The sequence below is a fragment of the Protopterus annectens genome, chromosome 8.part0, assembly GCF_019279795.1.
Source record: "Protopterus annectens isolate FY-2018-M chromosome 8.part0, PAN1.0, whole genome shotgun sequence".
Classification (NCBI taxonomy): Eukaryota; Metazoa; Chordata; order Ceratodontiformes; family Protopteridae; genus Protopterus; species Protopterus annectens.
Window position 1 is genome coordinate 1,501,364,404 of NC_056741.1, and position 27,283 is coordinate 1,501,391,686.

A 27,283-nucleotide genomic window follows, 5' to 3' on the forward strand; every position below is an offset into this window, starting at 1 on the left:
TATCCTCCATTATTTCCTTCACTACACTCTGTATCAAAGAATTAGGGTACCCTCTTTCCTTAAAAAGGGAACTAATGTATTTTACCTCCTGTGCAAATATTGTGTCTTTACTAGTCATTCTGGACGTCCTTATCAGCTGCCCTTTAATTATACCCTTTTTCTGGTAAAAGGGATGTCCACTTTCAAAATGCAAGTATGTGTTCGAGAAAGTGGGTTTTCTGTACAGTTTAGATTGGAAACAATTATTAGATTGGTCCTTATATAAAGTTACGTCTAAGTAATTAATACTCAGATCGTCAAAAGTGTATATGAATTTCAAAAACTCTGTGCAGGTGTTTAAATATTCAAAAAATTCTAAAAATAATTCCCTGGATCCTCTCCATAGAATACAGATGTCGTCTAAAAAACGAGTATAGAATGAAATGTTTTGCTTCCAGTCAGTGTTGAAAATGCAATTTCGTTCCCAAAAATATAAAACGCAGTTCACGTAAATGGGGGCACAAGCTGCCCCCATAGCCACTCCCTTCATTTGCTGAAAGTGGTCACCATTGAAATACACAAAATTATTCTTTAATACTGTCTCAGTGAAATCTACAATTAGGTTAATCATGTTTCCATTTAAACCAGAATCGGAATTTAAAATGTCACAAAACCATTCCAATCCTGTAGTGTGTGGAATACTCGGGAATAATTCGACTACATCTATGGTGATAAAATATGTTTCGATATTAAATTCGTCTGTAGGAATTCTCCTCCAGAAATCCCAAGAGTCTCTTGTGATGTGTGGTACAGAATTGATGAACTGCTTCAACTGTGTGTCCACGAATATGGCTTGTAGTTCAGTAATGCTCCCTGCTCCCGCAACAATGGGTCTAAATTTCAGTGCCTCAATCCCTTTATGCACCTTTGGTATCCTGAATATAACAGGGAGCCTGGAATTCTCAACATACAGAAAATTATATAATTTTTCATCTGAACTCCCTTGAAGTAGGTGGTCCATTAGATAATAATTTATCTTAGAGTGAGCAATGTTAATTTCGTTATGCGACGCTATCATATAATGGTATGTGTCCTGTAAAATGTTATGTATATAAGTTTCATACATTTCATGGTACATCAAAACCACGCCCACCCCCTTTATCGGGTTTCATCACTCTAACTCTTTCTTCTCTAATTTTTTTCACCAATGCTTCTTCCTCTTCTGACCAGTTTTCATACATAGGGTTTTCATAATATCTAATTTGTCTTACTTCCTTTTCAACTAGTTCTTCAAATACCTTTAAAGCTGTATTGATAGGTGGATTAAATGCACTTTTTTGTGTAAATCATTGCGCATAAAACTGTTCCCTTTAAAATAGGCCTGTAAATTCAATTGTCTTATAAATAACTTGATGTCAATCAAGGTGTTCACCATAGACCCTGTTTTTGTGGGCACAAAATGAAAACCTTTTGTAAATAATTTAAAGTAAATATCTTCCACTACCAAGTCAGTGAAGTTATAGATGGTAAAATTATTTTTCCAATGTATAATTGAACCACTAATGTCAGAAGCATTATCAGAACCAACATCACAAATGGGGGTGGGGGGTATAGTTAAATCTAAACCATTGTTTAAAATTAATAAACTCATGGCCTCCCTTGAAATCTCTCTCCCCCTCTCCCCCACCGTATGACTGGGGGTTCTGGTATGAGTGTTTTCTCTGCTTCTCCACTAATACTTCGCTCCTCCTTACAGTTCCTTGTTCTAAAGGGAGCTCATCTGATTCATGACATTCAATACTGTTCATCTGATAACTATTATTCACATTATCAATCACATTTCCCCTGGAATCCCTAAATTTGTTAAATGTTGGATAAGCCTTACCATTTTTGTAGTCGTTTAAGTCCCTATCTAGTTTTTTTTATTTTCCTGAAAATGACTTTGTTACAGTAATTGTCAATTTCTTTAAATACATTATCATATTTTCTTTCATCAAAATTATCTTTACTAAATTCAAGAATTTTAGTGTGCAAGTCATTTGTTTCAGTTACAAGTGTTTCATTCTGGATTTCATAATCTCTAACCATGTATTTCAACATTTCCACACCAGTTTTGTTAAACAATTCAGTGAGCTGCTTGTATAAAACGGAATTGTGTTTTACATTATTTGGGTATTTAAATATTCGAAGCCCCTTAGGTATCCTCTCTGTTACAATACATTCATTCAAATAGTCTATCTCCAGTTGGTTGTTTTTTAGAGCATAAAGTTTATCGTTAAATGCTTTAAAAGTCTCATCAACGGAAACATAGTCCTTGTTGAAATTACATTCATTGAAGTTAAAACGCTTGCTTGACCAAGTACCAAAACTGAAATTAACAGTACCTGTATTAAAATTAGCGTTTCCCCTAGATTCAAATGCTGTGTGATTATTATTATCCTTTTTGTTGATTAATCTCTGTTGTTTATTGTTGGTAGGGCTGCTGCGTTCTTCTCGCTGTGGTAGTCCTTCAATCCTAGAAGGCGCCGGCCCTAATCTGTTCTCATTGTGTTCTTTAAAAAGATTTTGATTACCGGGAATGTCGCCATGACCTGGCGACAAATATGGAGAATTTTCCAACAGTTGTGTTAACAGCACAATCACCTGTTGGAACTCCTTCCTTGTAACAGGCGTGCTGTCATCTCCAACGGACTCCTTAAGAGCTGCTGGTTTATCCGCAAATACATCCGGTTCCGCTCGTTCCACCATGAACGCCAAAAACCAAAGAACAAAATACAAGTAGCCCAAACCGAAGAACACAACACCACAGCAAAAGGATGCAGGAACCGAAGTAAATGTTCACAAACTTCTTTATTCCACAAATACACAAGCCAGAATGGCCCCAAACGACCAAACAAAAATTAAATAAGTTGAGCGCGCTTTCTCTTCGTTTAATACAAAGCTTCCTCAGAACAAACATACTAAAAACCTTACCCTACTTTTATATGAAATACTAATTGATTCCAATCATTATAGTGATTCAATCATTACTAAAACTAGTCCCAGTATTAAAACCACATTACACATACAGTTATTAAATTTTACAAATACATTAAAAATATTACTAAAATATGTGACATATTTTGCAACTTAGAAGAAAGACCAAAACTTATCCTTGTCATGGGGTGACATGTAACTCCAACTCAAGGTGTGGCTCCATTTTCTCCTAAAAGAGATCTGCCAACTACAGTCTCTGAGTTGACTTAAGCTATCAGAAAGTCTTCCTGTCTCCAGACATACTGTGCTAAGTGGGAGATAACTGCTCTTTTGGAAAGAAAGAAGCCTGACCAACTCATTTAGTTTGCAAGAGTTCCTACCATACCTTAGAGGCACTTCTTTTAACCATATTTCTACTGTTTCCATGGTCAGTAATGCAAGTTTTTGCATCTCTATGCATCTTTATCTTATGGCAGGTAGAACAAAGGTTGAAAACTTTTTGCTTTTGTGTTCTCTGATAAACCCTTCTTGCCCTTGGGACTTGAATTTTATAAATTACATTTCTCATTCAAACCAGCTCACTCAGTGACTCTGAATTTAGCATCTTAGAAGATGTTTCCATGTGGATTCACAGCTGCTTGCAAGAGCTTTTACCTGGAGGATTATTTAGTTCTTCACAGTAACTAATTTTCTTGTGGGGCAAACCCATATTTCCTTTCAAAAGTGGATTTAGAACTGTCCTGAAAGCATTCCAAGCATCTGTTTGTTTTACTTCCAGGGGCAGGATAAAAAAAGAGACAGAGAGAGTGTGAGCCTTTACATTCTCGGTGTGCATTATTAGCTTGGGTTTTACCTGAATTAAGGTGTGTAACTTCAAGAAGGTTTTTTTTTTAATTTGGAGCCCCCAACATGACCTGCAGGACCGAGCCTCATGACTCTTTTATCTGTACCCAATTGGCCCACTCTTGTATTTCTAGGTGAGATGAGTCCACAGCCCATTTGTTCCTGCCCCAGGAAACTGAGATCTTTGTCTGTCAGCCAAGACCACTACACCAATGTAGGAGAATGATTTCCTGCTGTTCCTATATCATGCCTAGTGGCCCCTTCCAGTGACTCCCTGGTGCCAGCTGTCCTATAAGCACATCTATAGAAGAGGACCCTAGGGAGTCATTGTAAGACAGAACTATTCCCTGACCCAGTGCAGATAAAGCCCTTTACTAAAGTGGAACTGCACACTTTAATGCCATTCATCATCTCTGTTTTTGCAAATGGTCCAGGAGATTATTGCCTTGGCCTTCTGGGTGAGACTGCAGAGAATGGTTCAGATGTGAACAGTACTGTGCTTTCTATGCATCATTGCAGCCCTGATTATAAGTGTACTGTTTTCATGTCTGAAAATCTGAATTGTTCTTTTAACTGAGATGTCAGTGATGTTAGAGCCACCATGCAGTCCTGGAACTAGTGTTGGTATTACACCCTGTTATAGCATTGTTGAATGGTCGATATTCACACCAGTCTTGGGGTAGAGCTTCCCTTTCTGCAGCCAGATTGACAGAGAAGTATTACCCAATCAGGGACTGAACAGGGAGGAATGCCAGTAGAGAGCTGTCACAGTAAAACATGTCTGTGTAAAGGCTGTAGTTGGAAAGTATATAATTCTATATTATGCAAAAGTTAAAAGGAGTACAGAAAAGGCAGTATACAATGTAAAAAGTAATTTAATAGTCACATAAAACACTTGCATTTCGAACTTGTATGTTCTTCAAAAATTGTCATTTCATTGCCACAGTTAAGATCATATGACCATCCAGCCAGTTAATTTGAAGTTTGTATATAAAACAAATATCAAATACATAACAGTACTTCTATTTATTTTTTCTTTTGCATACAATCATTGTTGATTTTATACACTTTTTTGTTTAGCTCATCCCCTTTACTTGTATTGAAATCCAACTCCCTTACACAGCTTCTGCTTTTAACAAACTGTTTGTATTATCACCATATGGTCCCCTTTAAAAATTAAGTATCTTTCCTAGAATTTACACTGAGCATTTTGTTCACATTCCAGAAGAGGTTTGACGAGAGCAATCTTCACATCATCTTTTAAAACAGCACATTTTTTACACAAGCAGCTTGTTAAGAATACCACATTTATGCTTTCACAAGATGCAGACTCATTAAATATGTGCATTCTCCAAGTAACAGAGTGATGTAGTTTGTCACATAAATATATGCTGAGGTACTGCACATACCACACATTTTTTGGCCGTACAATTGTTTATGCTGTTTACATGGCTGATACAAATAGCAGTGTTGCCATAATCTGGAATGTGAACAAAATCAGTTTAAGGTCTGGTTTTACATATAATCTATAAAGGTGAACACAACGATAACAAAAATAGTCCGTTAAAAACAGGAGCTGTATGACCATTACATTTAGATGCAAGTAAATGGCACAATATAAACAAACGTTTGTATTAAGTCAACATTGCAACATGTTGACATAGGAAGTTTATAACAGCTTTAAATAGTATTGAAAGTGTCATATAATTTTCATATCTGTTTCATGTATAAACTGTAAATTAATTGCATGATCCTAAGTATTCTGTCATTAAACCATGAAACTAAAATGGTAAATTTGCCTGAAGAATGTATCAATTCAGTATGTAACCATTTTGCATGTGATTAATAAATCATTTTATTTGCACTTTGTATGCTCAGTTTACTTTTGTTTAGCTCACTAGTTTGAGTGCTAGGAAGACACTAAGTATACTGGTTTTATTAATGTAGTTATGCTTGGTGAATGCATGGGAGTCAAAGTTGGGAGTGGAGGGGCAGCATGCCATCTATTGTGTGACATCCCCAGTGCATGTCATCTACTGGCACACATCACCTAGAGTGTAATAGATTTTCAGGCATGCACCAGGATAGGAATAATCAAAAGCAGAAATTGTAACAGTTAATTACTGTCATCACTGGCCAATATCTTTCATCTCTTGTAATGGAGACAGATAGGATGTATGCAAATTGCCCTTTAAGGACATGCAAGTGTTTCAGCTACATGTCTTTTGAATGCCCATGACTTTTTATTTTTTATATCTTTATGGGTGCATTCAGGCCAATAAAGCCAACCCCCACTAGCTGTAGACATGCCACATTTCAACCTTTTTCTGGCCTCCTTAGTACAACATAAGTGGATTGTTTGTCAATACTTTAGAAGCACAGAATTTAAAACCAAGCCTGATGTCCATAAACATTAGGGTGACTGCAAAATATCCCCCAAAAACATCCAAATCAAAGGGTAAAACGTTCTAGCTTAACTGGGTATTTCTTGCAGTTTGTACTAAATTGTTTGTCTGTGTGACCTTTTATGCAAGGACTGGATGCCAAATCCATCTTAGAGGCAGCCAACTGGTTCTCAGTTCCCACCTTCACTAAACAATACAGACTGGACAACTTATCCAGCTCTTGTGCAGGGTTTTCTAAAGCTGACCTTCAGGGTATTTTGTTGCAGAAGTAATGAATACTGCAACAGTGATTTCTTGAAGAACATAGTACAACTGTGAAGATAACCTGCCATAATAGATATTAATAGGCATCGCTATTTCTGTACCTATTTCCACCCAATATGTACTCTGTGGCTGTCTTCTCTCCTCTACAGCCTGGGTGGGGTCTCTTCCTTTTCCTTCTGCTTACTGTCTTTCCTTCCTTCAACCATGTTTGGACTAGGCTGGAGTTTTGAACCTAGGTGGAGCCCTAACAGAGAGCATGACTCAACATGTGCTCATGACCTAGGCTCTGGCAGAGGTTATCCTTTCATTTTGTTCTAAGGATATATGACATAGGATAGTAGCTAGAGACTTCAGTGTTATGGGGTCAAGAAAGCTCTGAAGATGTTGTGTGCTTATGTGCCTTTTACATCAGCATGCTCATGTATGCCCAAGGAACATATGTATGCCACATAGGGAGAAGTATCCTGAGCTCTTGGACTGACCAGACTCAACATTCGTTGAAGTCTCAGAAATAATGAATTTTGCAACAGTGGTCTATTCTAACATCTACTGTTATGGTAAATTACGTACACAATTGTACTTTATTCATTATCTCTGTTATTATGGAGCTAGTACCTTAAATTCCCAAAAGTCTTTTAGAATTATTTTTTAAACTAAGTTTAGTAAGCTAGCAAGATTAGGGAGAATCAAATCTTATTTACACAGAGCAGAACTTGAGCATTAAACTGTTGAACTAAAGTTCCACAGAATTCTGGGATTATGGCTAAAATAGAATGTGCTTCATTCAGGGGAAAAAATATATATATGTGTATATATATATATATATATATATATATATATATATATATATATATATATAACATCACACATGAAATGCAACCAAAAAATGTTGGATGGGAGTAAGCCTCCTCCACACCCAGGTATCTCTGAATATACTACCTCCAACACCTCACTACACTGAGCGTAAAGAGAATTTTTCTTACCCCTATTATTCCAGTATCTGTCATTATTTATTACACAATTTGACAAAACATATGAATTGAAAAAAAAAATGGTGATTCCTGCTTTGTCCAAATACTGCTTAGCAAACAACAGGAGCCCTGAATTTAACACTCTGTATGTGCAGCTAACTAATTCCAGGCGACCTGGTAGATTCCTTTAGAGAAAGAAAAAGAGAGGGAAAGAAAATGAGAAAGAGTTTTAGGTCCATTCTGTGGTCCCATCAGCAAAGCCTACTTTTTCAGTCTTGCAAGCAACAGTATTTGATTGGCTGGTTAGAAGATTCCCCCCTTTTCATTCCACAACTCCCACAGCTATTAACAGCATGCAGTTTTCAATATTAATGTATATGGCATTCATTACTCTAAATGTGTTAATTCGGATGCTGAAATATTTTGTAAACCCATGCTAAAAGTAGACGAAACTTAGACTTCCAAGGTGGCTGCACAGTGATCAACAGCATAATTTCAGCTCTCCCAGTGTGAGAACAGAAACTGAGAAAAAGGAGTACCATTGAAAATGTTTTCTTCTTTGTAAAATTCAGTTACTGTGTAGTAAATACATTGCCTGGATGCCAGCAAAGAAGAAATTTGGAAAACCTGAAAGAAAATCCACCAGAAAAGGTGAAGAGAAAACACTGTCTGGAAAGGATTCTGCAGCTGTTCAGCAAAAAAAAAAAAGCTTCAGTTTTGGTTCAAGAGATGGCTTCCAGCAATTTAGAGGAAAAAATAAATCAAACATACTCAGATATGATTAAAATAAATGAAGTGTTGAAGGACTGTATCAATTCAAACAACAAAAGGCTGTAAAAAATCGAAGCTTTAATTAACCAAACTGATAGAACTGCAAAAATCAGAGGTTGACATGAAGAAAAAGCTGACTAATTATGAAGTTTCTCAAGAAGAACTGTTTTAAAAAATAGAGTTAGAAGACAGACTGTGGTGAGAAAACTGCGATTTTTCTGCTGCACCAGAGAAACTGGAGGGAAAAGATTGTAATTAATTTTATGAAAGCACGAATAAGCAACTGGACTGGTGTTCCACAGCAGAATTTGATTATTGAAAGAGCAAATTGATTGTATGCTTCAAACCTGCTCATGAGAAAGCAGCCAGGACATATATTAGTAAAGATGCAATCATACCAGCAGAAACAGTTGATCCCTTCAAAATTGCAGCAGAAGGGCAAAGTATTAATAATTGTAGACAGCAGAGTGTATGTCAAAAATTATTATTCACTGTACACCAGGCAGAAGAGAAGCACATTTATCCCAGCAATTAGGGAATGTCAAGAGGCAGTTGTGAGGTTCAAGCTGCTGTATCCATCTGTCTTCAAAGTTCTTTTTCCCCTGGAGAATTGGTCATTCTTTTTTTATTAAGAACAAGCTGAGGAGGAAGTAAGGTTTTTCCAACATAAAGTGAGTGAACAATCAGAAGAGGGTTCTGCTTTTCATTCTCATTGTTCTAATGGTAAGGTTCATAGAGAAGACTTTTCCAGTGAAACCTTTTCCAATGTTTCAAAGGAAAATTCTTGAGAGACAGAAAAAAAGCACAGGAGCTGATACAGAAGAATCAGCAGTACCTTGGACTTGAACCAGAGTATGGTGTTGAGAGATGGAGATGAACAGAAAGACAAGCAGCTCTGAAATTAGTGAATAAATGGAAGACTATAAAGAATCTTACATTTGTGAAGTAGGGCTTTGCAAGAAAAAGTGGCTGAAAAATACTGGACTTTTGTTGACATTTTTAAACTTGTGGGGGGACTGTAAAGCACATACCCCACTTTACATCATTAATGCTTAGAAGAACACTAAAGGGAGAACTAAGTAAAACAATTTCTGTTCTTAGTATTTGTATAAAACATTTCATTATACAAAATACATGTTATATATGCTAAAACAGTTTTGTGTAGTTTGTAGTCGGGGTATTTTAAATGTGCTGGAGTCTTTTCAGTGACTGTTGTGTGTGATAAAAATATTAAAGTAAACATGTATTTCTTATAATTGTGAGAAATATTGATTTTATAGTATAACAAGAGAAGAAAGGCTGGCCAAAGTCAAGTTTATTGTTCTTATGCTGTTCTTGGACTGATGGGGTGAGGGTAAGGTATAAAAGTACACTGATTATATTATATGTAGAATTATGATATTTTCTCTTTTTATTTTACAAGGTGAATGTCTAGATTACTACCTTTGGCTTAAGCTGTAAACAGGTGTTTTTTAAGCAGGTAGGCTTTAAAATTAAGACAAAATGATGATAATGCTAGGCTTCTTACAACTACAAAGATATTAGCTTGTTTTTCACTGGCAAAATGTAGAGTGGAGTTAAGATGTCTGCAGCTGTGCATTCTTTTCTGAGTGAAATTTACGACGATGTATTACTGAGTGCATTTCCCTGGAGACAAGCAATTAATCATGAGAATTCTGAGTATTCTTTGCTGAGGGAAATGTGAAATTTGAAGGTACAGTGGCAAGGGGTTTAGTGGAAAAAAAAGTGTGAAATTATAGGAATGAATAAGAGGTAGCATCCTTAATACTTTAATGCTGGTAATAGTGACGGGTACCATTTAATTTTATATAAAGACAGCCAGTACACTTTTTAGGGCTAAAAGCTAATGTTTTCGGAAAGCATACAAGCTGCTTTTTACACCTGGGAGTAGAAGAAAGATAAGAAAAGAGCACAAAGCATCAATGTATGTGGGAATACAGGCTGTAGCATGCAGTTTAGAATGGGTAACCTTAATTTTAGGTTAGATGATACTTGTAGGTGCAGCCCTCATTTTGGTGCAATTGTTCACTTCTGGAGGGTTAAACTTTGTTTTTAAAGATGTACATAGTTATATGTGTTTGTTCCAAATGAATAGGGGATGGGGTGTTTTGTATTTAGTTTTTTTTTTTTTTTGCTGGACAGTTTTCATTAAAATAAGTCTTGAAAAATGTGACATTGGTTCAAATGGAGATGAGAAGAAATGATTGTACAAAAGATCAGCCTGCCAAACATCAGTATATGCATATAACACAAAAGCTGGAAATACACATTCAAAAAAACTGTCATGTATAACAGGTGGGAACAACAGCTTTTTATCATGATGCCTATGCTGTCCATATTATCCTGGAATGCGACTGGCCTGGCAAGTATAGATAAAAAGGAAAGAGTACTGAATTATATTAAGAAATGCAGAGTGCAAATAACAGTGGTGCAGGAGAGATATTTAGAAAGAAATGAGCATATGAATTTGGTAAAGAGAGGATTTCAGAATGGATAATTAGCAAAATACCAGGGACAGAGGAAAAGGGGAGTAGTTATACAAATTGGTAGAGGGACTCCAATGTAATACATAAGGAAAAAAGACAAAAATATAGATTTGTGGTAGTAAGGAGATATTGGCAAGGGAGGAGGATTACAATGGTATGTATTTATATTTCGCTGAAAACTTTCACTATGGAGCTTAAGAAAATTTTGGGAGAAATAATCAGCTTTCAACAGGGAATATTATTTATAGGTGGGGACTGGAATTTGATTTGCAATAGTGAGTGTGTATCAGGGGGATGTAGCAGGGACAATATAACAAAAGAGGGTAGATTTCTGAAGAAATTTTGAAAATATTTGGTATGTAAGATATGAATTCAATAGTAGGAACGCAGAATTTACATATTCCCCAATATACTATAACTGGGCTAAACTAGATATAAATTATATTTTTCAAGAACATATGCATTTAATTGAAAGCATTGACACACATCCAATAACTATTTCTGATTATGCACCAATAAAAACTAAGATAAAAATAAAGGGTAATTAAGTAAAAAATAAGATACTGGTGCGTTTCCACCTACCTGTTAAAAAGAGGAATTTAAGGAATGTGTAGTGGAAATTATTCGAGAGTTACTAGAGAAGATAGAAATATCTTCAGAAGTTATAGTTAGTGACTGGGATAAAATGAAAATGGAGTTTAAAAATGGGGTTGAAATAAAAGAGACAGGTTCAGTGAAGAAGTAATAGAAAGTACTTAGAGGGGTTGACAAAGGTTAAAGTATTGTAGAACAGGGGGGTTTCACAGAACAAGAGGAGAAGCAAATACGGAATGCTAAAGAAAAAATAAGGGAGTATCTGGATAACATGTATGAGTTTAGAAAGATTGCAGTGAAGCAACTATTTTTGATAACTACAGAGCACAAAAACTTTTAGCATGCCAAACTTAGGCCACCTATAACAAGAAAATAACCAGAGATCCTGTACAGGTATTAGAGATATTTTGACAATTTTATGAAAATTTGTATAAAACACATATATGTGGAACTTAAGAGAGTATGAATGGAAATATTTATGGAAGACTTAAGTATGCCAATGTTAGAGGTAGATGAGGCTCAACAACTAACAGTTAAGATAGGAGGTGATAAAATAAAAACAGTGATGTATAATCAATCTTCAGGCAGGTTTCCAGGAGTAAATGGTATTCCTTTTGAAGTTTGGAAATTAGGCAGGAAGAAAGTGATAAAGATCTGGAAGATTTTGTTTAACTGTATTTTAAAAGGATGGGAAGCACCAACATCTTCCATTAAAGCTGTGGTGGCTGTATTACCTAAGGATGGCGAAGACCCTTCACACCCTACTTCTTATAGAGCCATTTCAATTTTAAACCACAATTATAAAGTGTTCGTGTCTATACTAGCTAAAAGAATGGCAAAGATGTTGCCAAAATTGATAGTTATGGATTGGTGTTGTTTTGTTGAGAGGAGGCAAGTATTTGACAATGTTAATATTACAATGATGATCCACAGGGAAGCAGAATGTAAGAAAATGCCTTTGTTTTTGGTGAGTCTTGATGCAGAGAAAGCATTTGACACCGTAAGCTAGGGTTTTATGAGTAGGGCATTGGAAGCATTTGCTTTACCTGATAGGATAAAGTTAATTAGAGAGATATATGCAAGAGGCAAGAATTAAAGTTGGAAGGTTCCTCCCAGGTGAGCTGTGTTTGAACAGGGGAGCCAGGCAGGAGTGTCCTCTTTCCCCTTTGTTATTTCTTTTATATTTAGATTTATTGGCAAATAAAATAAGGGACACATAAATATAACAATATAATTGGCATGGCAATCAGGAAAAGTTGGCTTTATTTGCAGATATTATTTGTACCGGATAAATCCTTGAAAAGGACATTTCTGCGTTATGGAACATTCTGAAACTGTTTCAAGTCTTTTCGTGATATAACATTTATGGCTATAGCCTTTGTTTTATGTACCCACACACAAATTTGTTCAGCAACACCCATATATATATGGGGACATAAGATGAAATATTTAGGAGTTTTTTTAAAAATGCTTCTGTTATGGCAGCTAAGGATATGTAGGAAGAGACTAAAAAGAAAATACAAAAATTGAGAAACTGGAAACTTTTGGATATGGATAGTAAGATACAAGCAATGAAAATGTTTTTAGTTCCTTTAGTCTTCTATTTAATTCAGGCATACCTTTATCAACCCAAGAAGAAGTGGGCAATAATTAATATAGAACTGAAGGAATGTATCTGGGAGGGAGACTTCCAATAGAATAAGGTGGTTAGGTTTACCTGATTTAAAGGGATATTTTAGAGCTACACAGTTTATTTTATTTATTTATTTAAATTTGTTGACCGGGAGTATCCGACTGGATGTAGGTCCATTTTCAGCGGAGGCCTGGGGAGAAAAGCTCCACAGTAAAATAAACAGACAGTAGTTACATTGGATTACATAGTGATTAACAATTTAATATAGCAATTACTTACAACATATTTACAGATGAAGAACATAGTACATCAGTAGACAACTAGAATCTTTATCTGTGAAGTACATAACAGACATTAACAAATGTTATAATGAGAAGTTCCTGCTGTATAATAAGTACTAGGCTTATGAGCATCTGAGCTTGCTATAATCAAGGTAGTTAGTGGAGTGGAAAGAAAGGTAGTGGTTGGATGGGGTGGATGATATTAGAGTGGGAGTTGCAAGGGCATAGCCAGCATGTTTTTAGGTGCGCTTTTAGTAAAGTTTTGAAGTGGGTGCATGATGGTACGGAGGTAATTGTGGGTGGGAGTGAGTTCCATAATTTGGCTATGGCGCAAGAGAATAGTGCTTCACCAGCAGAGTTATTGGCTTTAGTGATCTGCAAGTGATTTTTGTTGCTGGATCTTAGTGGTCTGGTGGTGCGATAGGGTTGGAGTAGATTCTGGAGGGATGGGACATTTAATAGATGGTTTACTAGTTTGTGGGCGAGGGAGAGTTGATACCACTGAAGGAGGTGAGGGAGTTCAACCCAGCCCAGTTCAGCAAATGAGAGACAGTGGTGAGTACGGTAGGATGCCCCTGTGGCGAATTTGGCAATTTTGTTGTAGCAGGTCTCTAGCTTGTTTAGATCACATTGCCTTAGGTTGGTATATATTGGAGAGGCATAACGTAGGGTGGAGATAAGGTGGGAATTTGCTATTGAAATCTTTGCTTCTTTGGTGAGAAATTCCTTATTTCTGTATAACGCTCCTAGTTTTTTGTGGACTTTTTTATGGTCATGGATATGTGAATGTCAAATTTTAGTTTATTGTCTATTTCCTCTCCTAGCAATTTGGTGTGTTCAGTTGGGTATATAGTGGTGTTGTCTTTTGCTGTGATGTTAAAGTGAGAGTTGTTTTGAGTATGTTTGGTGGGTTGGAAGATGAGTAGTTTAGTTTTGTTTGGGTTGAGTATTAATTGGGCATCGGATAACCATGTTTCAACAAAAGAAAAGGCTTCCTGTGTGACTTTTTGCAGTTTTGGTAGGGACTGGGCTGAGCAGATGATGGTCGAGTCATCTGCGTATTGTATGAGTGTGCCATGTTTGGTGGCAGAGGCTAGATTATTGATGTAAACAGAGAAGAGTAGGGGTCCAAGGATGGATCGTTAGGGAACCCCTATGGAGACAGGTAGTTGGGGAGATATGTCATTCTGCCATACAATGGATTGTTGGCGGACAGACAGGTAACTCTGAAACCAGTTGGTGACTGATTGTGAGAAGGATAGGTTATTGAGGACAGAGATAAGTTGTTTGTGTGGGACCATGTCAAATGCTTTGGACAGGTCTAGGAAAGTAGCAGAGGAGAGATAGCCATTGTTTTTATGCTGAAGGATAGTATTAGTAAAGGAGAGTAAGGCAGTGGTGGTGCTATGGTTTGGTCAGAAACCATGCTGAGTACTGGAAAGGAGGTTGTTAGTAAGGAGGTAGTCTGAGACCTGAGAGTGTATGCATCTCTCTAGTATTTTGGAGAGTGGAGAAAGAATAGCTATGGGGTGGTAACTGGTTAGTTCTGCGGAGGGTCTGCCTTTGTGGAGGGGAATTATATGTGATACTTTCCACAGTGTGGGAACATAACTTTCTGACGGAGATTGGTTAATCAAGATGGATACTGGGTAGGCCTGAGCATCAGCTGCGATTTGTAGGTATTCACTTGGGAGGTTGTCTGCTGCTAATTTGGTGGGTTTAAGTTTAGTTAAGAGTTTTTTTATGTTGGAGGTAGGTACAGGAGAAAAAGAGAAGGCAGTGGGGAGATTACTAGTTGAAGGTGTGGGTTGGAGGGGAGGGGGTTGTGTTGTTTAGCTAGTGATAGTATGGTTTGGGTGAAGTGTGTGTTGAATGAGGTAGCAATATTTTCTGAGGAGTGAGGGATGTTAGGAGGAGGGGTACTGACTTTACCTGGGTGGAGGATGGAGTTTATGGAGGACCAGAATTGTTTGGGGCTGTGTTGTGAGGAGTCTAAGGCAGACTGGTAGTATTGGAATTTGTCCTGTTTTATTAGCTTTTTGAATCTATTGCGTAGTTATAGGAATTTCTGTCTAGCTGAGGGGGCTTTGGTTTTGCACCAGTGCTCCCAGGCTTTATCCCTGTTTTTCATTTCTGACTTAGTGGTTTTCTGTAGCCATGGGGAGTGTTGTGCTTTGGTTCTGGAAAATCTTATGGGGGCATGGTAATTAGGGATGTTCAAGAAGGTAGTATTAAAAAAATTCAACTGCGTCATCTAGACTGAGGTACTTTAGAGGATGCCAGTTACATTCTTTGAGGGATGAGATGAATGTGAGTGGGTTAAAGTTTAGTTTTTTACGGATTTGACGGTAGACGACAGGTTTAGCTTGGTATAGGTATTTTTTGAGTAGGGATGTTGGGGAGTGATCACTGATAAGCAGCCTGTTATATATGATTGGGGGCTCTTACTGACTAATATACAATCCAGGGTAGTGTGCTTGCTGGAGTTTTTATTTATCCTGGTTGGTGACTGGACTAGTTGGGTGAAGCCATGAAGGTGTACATGATGGGATGGATTGTTGCCAGAACAGGATTGTCAGTCAATATTGAAATCACCTAAGATGATAGTTTCATGGGGGAGATGGTGGGTAGACCAGCTGAGGAGGTTTTCTAGTGGAGAGATGTTTTGGCCAGGTGGGAAGTAGCATCCAATTATGTTGATGGTTTTGTTTTGGTTAATTTTGAGGTTGGTATATATTATTTCTTCATTGCCTATTTGTGGAGCTGATGATTTTAAGATCTGGATGTTTAGATGCTGTTTAAATATTATAGCTACACCACCTCCTTTTTTGTTTAGCCGGTCTACTCTTAGTATGCCGTAACCTGTAGGGAGTATTTCCTCACTGCTAATGTGAGGTTTTAGCCAGGTTTCTGTCAGGATGACTATATCTGGGGAGTACAAGTCTATGGTGGCTTGGAGTTCATGGACTTTGTTGGATATACTTCTAATATTTAGGCTTAGTAGAAGGAAGTCACTTGGCTTTCTATTGGCTGTAATATGGGAGAAGTTATGGTATCTAGTCTGATTCTGAGGATTGGGGTTGGAGATGGTAGGGACAGGGTTGGGGTGGATGCCTCCACTTAGGGCTAGTTTTGATATGCATGAGATTATTCGTTTTCTCAGTTTTTGAATGTGTTTGTTTATAAGGGAAACTTTATGATTGTGCTCTGTGGGTAATAGGTATGTTAAGTTGTAGGGATGCTTTAATATAGTTGGTAGAATATGTGGGGGGTGCATAGGGATGGTTCTTGAGCTGGTGGGAGGGGAGCTGAGTGTGGGTGAGACATGAGTGGTGGTGTGAGTAGTAGTACAGTGGTAGTGGTTGAGTGGGGGAATGATGGAGCTTTGGTAGGATGTAAGATATGCAAGGAGAGTGCGTGCAGTGAGCATAGGAAAGGTATGCTTGTACATGTTGAGGAGGTGTGATAGTAGTGGGAAGATGGAGGAGGTAGTGTTGGGTTAGCACTGTGGATGGCTATTGGAAAGATGGGAGGAGTTTGAGTGCAATAAAGTTGGGACTACTGGGGGCGGGAGGGAATAGGGGGAAGGGTGGGGAGCGAAGCGGGTAGAGACCCTGTTAGTTGCTCGTATGAGGGGCTGGAAACAATCACAAAGGAAAGACAAGTATGTGTTAAGAAACAATCACAATTGACCAAGGACTGCTCTGAAAACTGTAAGTCATTTCTTAATTTCTCAGGTGGAAAAACAGGATAACCTTGTATCAGTAGGCTACTGTGGTCATAGTTTAAATTAACAAACACACAGTATTGATCAGTTATGGATACTATTTGCTAACGGAAGGGAATTAGAGAAAGTGGAAGATGTGTGTGTGTCTGTGTGTGTGATGGTGGTGGGGGGGGGTGCTGCTTACAAGCCAAAGCAGAGTGCTCTCCAGGGGAAAATGAATATTGGCTCAAACAGGTAGACACATACTCAAAGTTAACTGTAGCTGTCTGCAGACAGTTCAGACTTGGACTGCACTTTTCTTACAAGAATGTTAAAGGTGGTACCGCAGTTGAATACTTAAGAGTGGTGTTAGGTCTAGAAAAGAAGAGTACAGAGAGGAGTAAGCACTTTTGAGATGGTAAATATATATTATAAAGATTATAAAAAACACACTGAGCAAATAGCTACCGCATGCAGGACAATGTCTTGAACCAACTACTTAGTATATGTAGATACTGAGCCAATTGGAAGAACATTAGAAAAAAAAACAGTTATGCAGTCACAGATAAAAATAGAGCGAGCAGCAATCTGTCGTGGTTCTCTAATGTGATTCTATCCACCAGTAACAACACAATTATATAGAAATTATTAGACACTAGTATGAGTTGTCTACACACAACACAATTACATGAATAACATTAGTGAACAAGGTGCAGCTATGCAAATAGACCATACATACTATTATACTAAAAACAACTTGGTGCATACAAATGCTAGCATGCCATAGTAACATCCAATAATAAAGCATAAATCATATTAGATGTCTAACACAATTCAACATAAATGTATACAGTTGTAAAATGTCTAATACAATTCAACATAAATAGGCATTTACAGTTGTAAAACACTTACTGGAGAGACACTGAGCCTTCATGGGGCCTGTAGCAGAGTGGATTGTAGTTTTAAAAATGGTCCACAGTTAGGGTTAATATACATAACACAAGCAAAAGGCTATAATTCAAAATGGAAAGGGATGATATTGATGCAAGGGGAGAGCTTAAAAAATATATAGAGTGGGATTTTGGATGCAGATTTTTAAGGATAATAATAACTATACAGAATATTCTATTCATAAAGTAGCAGAAAATATTCTAAAAACTAAGCCAATATGAGACTGGAGAAAGGAGATTTTGCCAATAAGGATGACTGCATGTAGAGGTACAGAAAGTAGGCAAGAGGGGGCAGGAATTTACAGGAGAAATATGGCAAATGAACCAAGATATTGGGAGCAAATAATTCAAGCAGGAATGGTAATAGAGTGGGACGAGGCCAAGAAGCCATTTGGATCTCAGGCTAAAGAATACCTTTTTTGCAAGGGCTTGATCTTAGAGTACAGGCAAAGAGAAAGGGATATGGGAATTTTAATTGAAAGACCTGCTGTGGTAGTTTTTAGTTGAATCTAGAATAGACGCAGTTGTTGAAAAGGGATAATTAATAGGACATATAAAAGATTACATGATAACAATAAGACTCAATCTGGTTAGAAAAGATTGGAAATTGAGACTGGAAAAAGCACTTTGCAAGAGAACAATGGGAAGAGATATGTATGGCTCCCATGTATGCAACCAAGTCCAGAAGGTTTAGGATATTTGCTTGGACATGTTTGCTTAGGTATTTGTATACCCCAAGCAGACTTCAAAGAATTCTTCCTCAGGAAGATAGCAAATGTTGGAAGTGTTATGTGGAAGAAAGAGGTAACTGGGAGCATATGTTTTAGGAGTGTAGTGAATTGGTAGAATTTAAAAATTCCCTATACAGTACTCTGTCAGAAATATTGAGTAAGCAAATGGCTGTAAGTAAGGAAATTACTCTTCTGAGCTGGGATACAGGATCTGAATTGCCTAGACATAGTAAGGCCTTATTAAGTTTAATTCTGTTGGCTACCAAAAAAGCAATTAATACAAAATGGAAATCAAAGTGCATATACCAACTGTATTTGAGGTGTTGAATATTATAAAAGAGATAAAATAACTGGAAGAGGGATCTCTAGCAAAGGGAAGGAGCAAAATTAAACAGAGGTAAATGGAAGCTCTTAGAACAATACATGTATAATAATATTCAGGGTGAGGAGTGAGGTTTAAGGAAAGGCAGAAATTCAGCATTTTTGTTTAATGTTGGACTGATGATAGTAGTAAAGAAAATATATGTGATGTATATTGCTTTTAGGTGGAAACACGTTACAATGGTTTATCAGTGGTTCTAGGTACCAGTCTCAATAGTTTCATGACATAGTAATGACAGGGGTTGAAGTTGGGGGTAGGAGTATGTAACTGAGGAAAACTTCTGACTATGTTTGCTTAAGTGATTGCTTGCAAACTTCTGGCCCAGTAGAAAGGGAGCTCTGCTATTCTCCCTCTTTATTAGAGTAAAAACTCATCACTATATTTCAGAACAACTGATTCATCAATGCAGTACATTTTTACCATTAACAGTGATACTAATGTGGCCAAAACAGCCGCTGCCCTTAGACATATTAGAAAAAGATAATTAAAAAAAAAAAAAAAAAGATAAAAATATGTATAATTAAACTACTGTCACAGACATGCTCAGCTTGAGTTTCCTAACATTCATAAACTGAGTAGACTAAGGCTATATAAAGCTAAAAAATATTGTCAAGCAAAGTATGTTGGGAACTTAGTCTGTTTGCAGAAGTAAGGGGTGAGCTCCTCCACTAAGGATGAGGAAAAGAAGCAACTAGAACTATCTATTAGTCTCAAAAAATTCATTAGTGAGTAATACATGTACTGGTAGGGCAGAGAGAGGGAGATAACCAGTAAATTGAGTAATTTGGCTCTGCTATATAAAAGGTCATTCACATTAGGAAGGAGGGGCTGCATACCACTTGATGCCACAGCTGTTTATGAAGGTGTAAGGGAGGGGAGTGGGTGGGTCAGAGGCAAACAAGGTGCTTAAGGGACAGGGTTTATACAGCTGGTCTGATGCAGCCTCTTACATATACAGTCTATCTGTAGTAAAGCATTTACCATATAATGTATTGTGAGTAGCTGGGGAGCACCCAGTTAGGTGAGGAGCTGGATTTGTTAGTTTTAGACCTCTGGTTTCCCAGAATGGTTCTCTGCTGGAGTGTGTTTTGTGTTGGTTTCCTACAATATACCAGAAGTATGACCTAAGTGAATCAATCTTCTTCCATATTGCCTATAGGCGTGTGTGTGTTGTATGAGAATAAGTGGGTGTGTGGATCCTCTGATGGGTCGATGCCCCATTCAGGAGTGCCAGCACAGGCTTCAGGTTTCTTTCTGCTCTGAATTAGATTAAGTGGGTGGTCAAAAAAATGAATGCATGAACCTTTAAAGTGAGATGGAAGGGAATGGAGAAGGGAAGGAAAGCACTGCTAAGAAAGAAAATAGAGTATAACATGAGATTTAAGAAACCAGAGAGGAGTGATTAAGCAGTGAAGGGAAAACAAGAAGTGCAGTATGCTATAAAAGGGAGGAAGAGGATGGTACTGAGGATAGTTTGCAACAAGCATTAAGCATGACAAGTAACACAGTGATAAGAAGGCATCAGAAAAGGAGCAGTGAAAGAAAGAAACACCAAAGACGTTTGGGAAAGTAAGGTAAAAGAGCAAACAGAACAATTCCATGTAAGGTAAGGATAACAGGAAAGCAGAAGAAAAGTACAGGAAAGAAGAGACTGAGAAGGAAAATATGGATTCAGAAGACCTGCAGAATAAGCCTTTAAATGTTAGTGGGATCAATGTGGTGCTCAGCTTTGCAGAAACTAAGGTAGGAAAATGACTGTACAGAAAGCATTAGTATTTGAGAGTGAGTCTAATGTGCCCTGCCTAAGACATGGGACACAACAATACCAGGATATAGGTTATTTAACAGTGACAGAGTAGGCAGGAATGGGGGTGTTCCCGTGTATGTTATGGACGGACTAGAGGGGAGGGTGGGAGGTTAAAGAAGACAGGACTTGGTAAAGAGGTAAAGCAGCTGAAAGAAGAGGAAGAATGCACCGTTAGCTTTTGTCATACTGATACCCTCTTACTGGTACTTAAAACAATTGCTAGGCCTGATTAAAAGACATGCAAGCAATATGGTAGTTCAGATGACATATCAGTCTGCCTGGCAGAAAAAAGGTACTGGTTGAGAAGTTTTCAACAATGGTCTGGATACACTGCAGTAGATGGAACCAGGAAAGGGAGAATGTTCAAGCTAGTGATGTAAAAAAAAAAGATGAAGTAAGGGATCTACAAGTTATGACTGGACTTGTTGATAGTGCCCATGCTGTGGAAAAGAACCAGAATGTGGAACTACAGAAGGTGCAGACTTTGAAGATGGAGCAGGTAATAGGCAAAGATCTTGTAAAATGGATGGAAAGAATAAGAGCAGAAGTGTGGAGTATAAAAAGGGAACTATTGCAGTATCAGGTTGGAAAAAACAAGGAAAGAATGAATCAATTATTGTTCAGTAGGGATGGTAAGTCTGGCTACTATGAGTAAAGAGAAGAAATATGGGGAGTTGAGAATCAAGATGGACAATCAGTAGATGACTTAACTAGAGGTCAGAAGGCAGCAAAATGAGTTATTAAGCCTAATGCAGAAATGTTTAAAACTTTGCCAGCAAGCATAAAAGGTTAAAAATGCTACCTTTAGTTTTGTAGGATAAAGAAAGAAGGCAAGTAAGGAAATGGATGAATTGACATATGAAGTATAAAAATGTCAGGGAACAAATGAAAATATATAAGGAATACTTGTCACTGGTGTTCATCAAAGAAAAGAGGGGAGCATGAAGTTCTAATTGTTAAAATGAGGAAGATGGTAGTGTTATTGAATGAAGATAAGGTGTAAGGCCCCTAAGGATCTGTCTCACAGTGCTCAGGAGAGCTGCCAGTACACCAGCTGAATATCTCAGTTATTTAACTGATCCTTTAGGGAAGGGTTGGGACTGGAAAAAAATCTTTATTGGTACCCATCTTCAAAGTTAGACTCCAGGAAACTACAGACCAAAAAAGCTTACTTAAGTACTGAGAAATAAATGGCAGTGGTGGTCCTGAAAGCAAAAATTGCAAGGTTTATAGAACAGAATGGGCTACTTAAATAACAGCATAGTATTACAGTAAGTAGATCATTTTGGACTAACGTTGTGAGGATCTATAACTGAATTATTAGGAAAGTGAGCAAGGTGGGTGCTCTGGATATGATCTGATCCATCTGCAGTTAAGTAAAGCCTTCAGTATGATCCCCTACCATGAGCTTTTTGTTAATTTAGAGGGTAAGATTGGTAGTCAGTTGTGCAGGATGTCTGGGAACTGGTAAAAACATAATGTAGTGAGGAGAAGAAAGCTGTCCAGAGGGAAGATATGACAAATCATATCTTGCAGGCATCAATCCTATTTAGTGTACTAACCTCTGACACAGGGCCTGTACAATTGCATCAGTGGTTTTGCAGGCAACAAGTTGGTTGCTGGTTAGTATCCAATGAGGATTACAAGCTTGGAGTGATATGTGAAGTGGCTGGAAGCATTCTTTGTGAGATGGTAGCTTTGCTTCAACTTTCTCAACTGCAGAAAGATGTAGGTGGGAAAGAGTAATGTTCACTCATGGGGTTGGCCTTAAAATATATTACAAGAGAATGACTTGGGGGGGGGGGGGTTATTACAGAAAGCATGAACTATCTGGCTCGGAATGATGGAGATGCCATCAAGGGTAAACCAGATATTGGCAGTTTATATCTGATGGCTTAAAATCCAAGGATAGGAAGGTGATTATGCTACTGAAGATGGCCCTTGTAGGACAACATCTAGAATAATGTACAAAGACAAGCAGTCAGGATGTTGATGGAGCTGGAGGGAATCTCATCAGAACAAATATTTAATGACTTGTTTTCAGAGGTGAGAGATGGAGCAAGGGGTAGGTATGGGTATACATTGTATTAAGTGGGAATTGTGTCTGTAGTATGCTGCATATGAAAAACAGGAGAGGTGAAAGAGGTAATTACTATTACTTTATGTGAACCTGTGTCCATCTAGGAACATACTAGCAACACACGTTCACTGATCAGGTGGTAGGTGGAATGAGTGGCCAAAATTGTTATTAGTTGATAAGATGTCTGGGACATTTACAAAATCTTGGATAGCTGGAGGGAAAGAGGATGGGGTGCTTACCTTGGGCTGCATCAACACTATGGCATACCAGAGTGATTAAGCTTCCTTCTATCATTGTCACTTTATAATATATCTGTATTATATACTATTATATTGCTATGATATGTTGAATATATATGAACTAGGGAAATAGTATCTACAATATTATGTATAACCTCAATGAAAAGAGTGGTATCACAAATTTGGAAACACTGGGATGCAAGTTTAAATGATGGTAAATTAATTTAAGCTGGAATGAAGGTGTTGAAGGTAGAACCCTCATCTATTTGTTCTCAGTTGGGTATTATTTCCTCACTATCAGAATTTAGCATTTTTTATAGCAAAATCTCATTTGAGGGATGCTTGCACGTACATCCAACTAACAGTAACAAAAGGTATTGGTTTATATAAGTGACTTCCTTTCCAAAGCCTGATGATTCTTTTTTGTCACTCACACCAGTCAGATCACACTTTCTACAATCATTATTGAAGTCCTGTGTTAACATAAGTACACATCATAAAAAATGTCTGTCAAATTACTCACCAATCCTACTTGCTGGCTGTTCAAATTCTTACAGAAGACCATAATATTGATCACTGACATCAGTGCCAGACATTCAAACTACTTCATGTCAGATGTGAGAAAAATAGCACACTTTTGAAAAATGAAGGTGTCAAAAGCTCAGATTTCCTTTTTAGCTTGTGTGTGTGAAATACCCATTTTAAATTCCCATACATTGCGTAACAAAATGGTATACATAAATTAATAGAAAAGAAAACAAACCATCACATTTTTCATTTTCATGAATTATATGTGTATATTTTCTTTTTGTAAACAATTGTCATTCGGTCCATTACATAAATTGCTCAAGTCATATATTCTCCTGAAATTTCACTCTTCCTCCTCCTGAGCATACTTTATGTATTGTTCCTGTAAATTCCATTTATTTCTATGCAACTTGCTCCTTCCCTTTTCTAAAGATTCCATCTCCATTTCTTTTATCTCCTTTACAGCATTTAGTACTTCAGGTACAATTGGTTTAGATTTTGATTTCCATATTCTAGGAATTGCATTTTTGGCAGCCAGTACCATTAAACATAATATGGCCTTACTATATCTAGGGAATTCAGTTTCTGTATTGCAAAAGAATCATTTCCCTCATTGCAATAATCTGCTGTCCAACAAAATGCCCTTTGGGAAATTTTTAAAATCTGCCAAATCTCATTACATTCCCAAAAAACATGTACCCAATTATCTATCTCTTTCCCATTCTACCTACAGGATTTGATGTCCAAGGAAAAATTCTATGACGTCTAGTTGGGAAATAAAAATACCTATGCAAACTTTTCCATGCAAAAATGCTAAACCTTGCTTACTTGGGAGTCATACAAATGTCCTCCCACTGTTCCTTTCTTTATTGCTTTTCCATTCTCACTTCCCAATCTTTTCTAACATCTGATTGATTCTTTTAGTTAGATTGCGTTATTTTATATACCTTACTGTTTATCCCCTTTTTTAACCGTAGCTTCAGTTATAGACTTCACTAAAAACTCAGTCAGAACTGATTATTTACTTAATCCTTAATCTGGTAACTCTAAACCACCTTAACCTGTGGGGAGTAACAATTTATCCATCTTAAGTCTTGCCCTCTTTCCCTCCCAAATAAATGTCTTCAAATATTTATTAATTATGGTCCACAATTTTTACCCTTGTTATTGAAAATATGTCTGACCTGCATATACTGCTAAGGGGACTAAAATCCTTTTTACTGTTTGTACCTTAATAAAGAAATATCTGTACAGTATCCAGCTTCCCAATTTTTGTATTATCTTTTGATTACTCTATTTCTACATATCTTTAGCTGCCATAATAGCATCTTTTTTAATCCATATACCTAAATACCTGATCTCATCATGTCCCCATAAATATGCAAAACCAACCCATCTTCATTTATTTTATATGCTGAAAAACTTGAAACTGTCTCACAATGTTCTACAACACCAAAATGTCCATTTTTGAATTTATCAAGTACAAAATAATGTTAGCTGCAGACAAAGCTAAATGTCCTTTGTATGATCACAGTTGCACTATTACTAACATAGGGGAAATATCCTGCCAAGGATACCATGCCTCTGGCCAATATACCAAAGATTGGGCACCTCCTCCTATCTCTCCCTTATGACCCAAGCACAATATAGCATGTTGATACATGAGGAGTAGGTATGAGCATGAAGTTCCTCGGAACTTTCTTGCTGCCAGCCTGAATAGCCAGACTATGCCTATCACTTTGGTCAGTTATCTATGCAGCCTGTGTCAATAGCTATTGTCAGTGAGCAAATAAGTATACCTGTTGAGGACCATTCCTGCCTCCTTCCACTTTTGACTAAAATATTTTTTCCTCAGATGGACTTCCAAGATAACTGCACATTGAGTAACAGCTTTTTTCTAGATCTCCCAGTGTGAAAACAAAAACTCAGCAGAGAAGGCCAATAGACTTGTGTTTATGGGTAAATTTTAGTAACTGGCTAGTAAGTGCCCTGCCTGGATGCCAGTAATAAAGAAATACAGAAGACCTAGAAATAAGTGAGAAATAAACACTGACTTGGGAGAGTTCTGCAGCTGTTCAGCAAAAAAGCAATGCAGCCATCAGACATGACTTCCAGTAACCTATAGGAAGATATAAGACAACTGCATATGTACCTGGTTCAAATAAACAAAACACTGATGGGGTATATCAACACAAAGAAAGAAAAGGCTGGAAAAAATGGAAAATATACTCAGATGCGATGGTAAACCTGCAAAAATCAGAGAGTAACATAAAGAAAAGGCTGGCTAAATATGAGACTGCTCAGGAAGAGATGTTTTGAAAATAATAGAATTAGAGGACAGAGCACATAGGGAAAACTTGAGATTTTCAGCTGTGCCACAGAAGCTGGAAGGAATAGACTGCATTAATTTTATGAAAGCACAAATAAGTAACAAGACGTATTCCACAGCAGAATTTGTTAGGTGAAAGGGCAGATCATGTGTATGCTCCAATCGTGACTATAAGAAAGCAACCTAGACCTTTAATAGTAAAGATGCAGTTCTATCAGTAGAAGGAGTTGATTTGGACAAAATTGTGGCAGAAGGACAAAGTACTAAAAGTGGAAGGCAGCAGAGAGAGGTGTACACCAGAGAGAAGAGGAGCAAATTCATTCCATTATTCAGGGAATGTCAAGATGCAGATGAGATTCAAACTACTGTATCCAGCTGTCTTCAAGGTATTTTTCCCTGGATGGGCAAAATCATTTTTTGATGAATTACATGCTAAGGAGGAAATACAAAAGTTTTTCCAATAAAAAGTATGCTGTGAAACAGAAGGAGATTTTGCTTCTTGGTCTTCTGGTAATAAAGACCACAGAGGGACTGTACATGTGAAACATTTTTAAAAATTTCAAGGGAAAATGTTGGAGAGAAAGAAGGGTGCACAAAAGTTGACTAGAAGAATTGAGAGTATGTTGGAAATGAAGCAGAGACAGGATTTCATAGATGAACAGTAATAAAACCAGTAACTTAATATGGGATTACAATGCAATAATTATATTTGTGAAATGTGACAGAAAAAGAAAACCTGGAAACATTGGACCTTTTCAGAGTTTGTTGGACTTGTGGGGGGCTCTAAAGCATATGCCCTACTTCATGCCATGAATGTTCAGAAAAGTGCTTTGGGGAGGGCAAGAAGAAGATGAGGGAGAAAGTTGACTTTAAGTAAAGATTTTTTTATTAAACAGTACCAGTTTGGTGGCATGTGGTTTTCTTTACATGCTATAAAGTGAAGTTTTTTGATTTATTTTTTTAAGTGTAATGGGGTTTGTAAATAGGTGCTGCTGTTCTTTTTTCTTTTCTTCCTCCCTTCTCTCTACCTTTTCTCATTCAGTTTTAAGAAATGTAGGCACTGCAATGTATAAAAAAAGCCTCGTTTAAAAGCATGTTAAAAGAAAAAAATGTGCTTTTTCTCATTCTTACATTGGGAAATGGCTGGATTAAAGATTTATTAACAAGTTTTAAGAGAGCGCAAGTAAATGAAAAAGAACATTTAATATTATAAGGCCTTTTGCTAGCAAATACATGTAAGCTCATTAACAACTCTGCAGCTAATCTTCATGTGTTCATGCAAACAATGTGATAAAGAAAAACTGACT